General features: G+C 45.4%; 1 pseudogene; it reads right to left on the bottom strand.

The window, feature by feature from the left end:
• Positions 1-1,666: 1,666 nt before the first annotated feature.
• LOC117039336 lies at positions 1,667-1,770 on the bottom strand (annotated as a pseudogene).
• Positions 1,771-2,088: the final 318 nt, after the last annotated feature.

Raw genomic sequence — 2,088 nt, 5'->3', positions numbered from 1 at the left:
TATTCTCATGCGCGGCCATAGCTAGGGGGTGGTGAGGAAGGCCCCCGCCAGGGGTGCAGGCAAGGAGGGGGCGCAAAATCTGCTAAAAATATTTCCATAAAAATGTCTAAATAAATAACCAATTATTGCCTCATAAGAAAAGGTTTTAAATAGAGGGTCTTTATATGATATGTTGGGACATTGTTCCCCCCCCCCAAAAAAAAAAATTCTGTGCCACGTTCCCTAAGGGAATCTGGACGGTTCTGCCAGGGAACAAGATCACCTAGCAATGGCTCTGTTCTCATGATGTATCCAAGGAATCTGGAGGCAGACTCCTGACACCTTACTCTAGGGCTGGTGAACCTGTGGTCCTCCACATGCTTCTGGACTCAAATTTCCACACCCCCACACCCCCGTGCTGTCTAGGGCTGATGGGAATCATTGTCCCTCAACTCTGTCTTATTTCCTACTCCCTTGAAGCAGCCAAAGGGAACTATTGGCTCCATTCTTGCTATACTACAGCACCATCCAGGTGGTGGCCAGAGAAGGCCAAGGTAGGCTTTGAAAGCAAACCTGGTCCTTCTGAAGAACCTGGGACCTTCTGCGTGCAAAGCATGTTCTCAACCATTGCAGTAGGAACATAGGAAGGTGCCTTATACTGAATCAGACCATTGGCTCATCTAGCTCAGGATTGTGTGCACCACACAAGCAGTGTCTCTCTGGGGCTTCAGATGGGGGGTCACCCCCAGCCCTACCTGGAGATGTTGGGGGTAAAATCTGGACCCATCGGTGTGCAAAGCAGATGCCCTACCTCTGAGCTACAACAGTTCTTCAACTACAGTCCTTTCCCCTAATATAATTATTTTTTCAGGCTTTGCTCTTCACTCTGAGCAACGTGTTAGATTGAAAGGTTCTTCAGAGACTATATTGCCTTGTGGAAATCTCACAGCCTGTTTGCATGCACCAGATTGCATCTTCTGCATCTGGCCGTCCTTCAAACAGACACTTGTTGTCCTCAGGATTTTATGTGCTGCCTCTCTTGGACCATGCTGCCTGGCTCCTTTGACTGCCATCCTGACACATCCCTGGCAAGGGATGGTTGAGAGGTGTCCCCCCACCTTGCATTTTTAAGCCAGTTGACGTAATTCACGTCTGACAGGTGGCACACTTCTCTGTTTGTGATGAAGCTTTCAGTTCCAAAAGTTGTGCTCACAACCACGTATGTTACTTAGAGATAATGTATGCCAAACTGCAAGTCGGGGTGTGTGTGTGTTGCAAAATGTGTATTTTAGAGAGAAATGCATACAATGTAAACGAAATTTTTGATATTGATATATAGAACATGGGACAGAATGTACTTATGACTGAATGATGCAACATGGTCTGGAATTATATTGATACACCCATCCCTATACTTGGACTGCATCAGAGCATTTCCCTGCCTCTCCCACTACCCCCCCCATCCCCACAGCTTCCCCGGGCCCTGGCAGGGAAGTTGCTAGTTATGTATTTCTGAGCCCAAAACTTCTTTCTCTGTTTAAAGTATATTTGGGGCAAAAATAAAAAGCCCCACTCCTTTCTTCTTCATATAATAATAATAATAATAATAATAATAATAATAATAATAATTTATTATTTGTACCCTGCCAATCTGTCTGAGTTTCCCCAGCCACTCTGGGTGGCTCCCAATCGTTTCCCAGCTCCAAAAATCCATTTAATATATAGTCCTCAAATAGAGGACATATCAGATATTAAACTGATAAGAACAGATACTACACTTGATCTTCTTCTTCTTCTTCTTCTTCTTCTTCTTCTTCTTCTTCTTCTTCTTCTTCTTCTTCTTCTTCTTCTTCCAAAGTTGGCAATATTCCCCTAAGCCATGTGCATCGCTCTCTCTTGCTCTTCTGTCAGTTGGCGATGTTTGCCCTTAGTAGATGGTACCATCACAAACGCAGCAAAATCTGATTGGCTATGTGGCATTGCGACATCATCTCATTCGCTACCTGTCCCTGGGATTTCCTATGTGACTCATTCCAGAAGAGGAAGGTGGTGGGGGAAGTTACAGTGGGGCAGGCATGGCCAAACTTGGCCCTCCAGCTGTTTTGGGAC

This window comes from Lacerta agilis, chromosome 17, assembly GCF_009819535.1.
Source record: "Lacerta agilis isolate rLacAgi1 chromosome 17, rLacAgi1.pri, whole genome shotgun sequence".
Classification (NCBI taxonomy): Eukaryota; Metazoa; Chordata; class Lepidosauria; order Squamata; family Lacertidae; genus Lacerta; species Lacerta agilis.
This window is presented reverse-complemented; position numbering and strand designations above follow the sequence as displayed.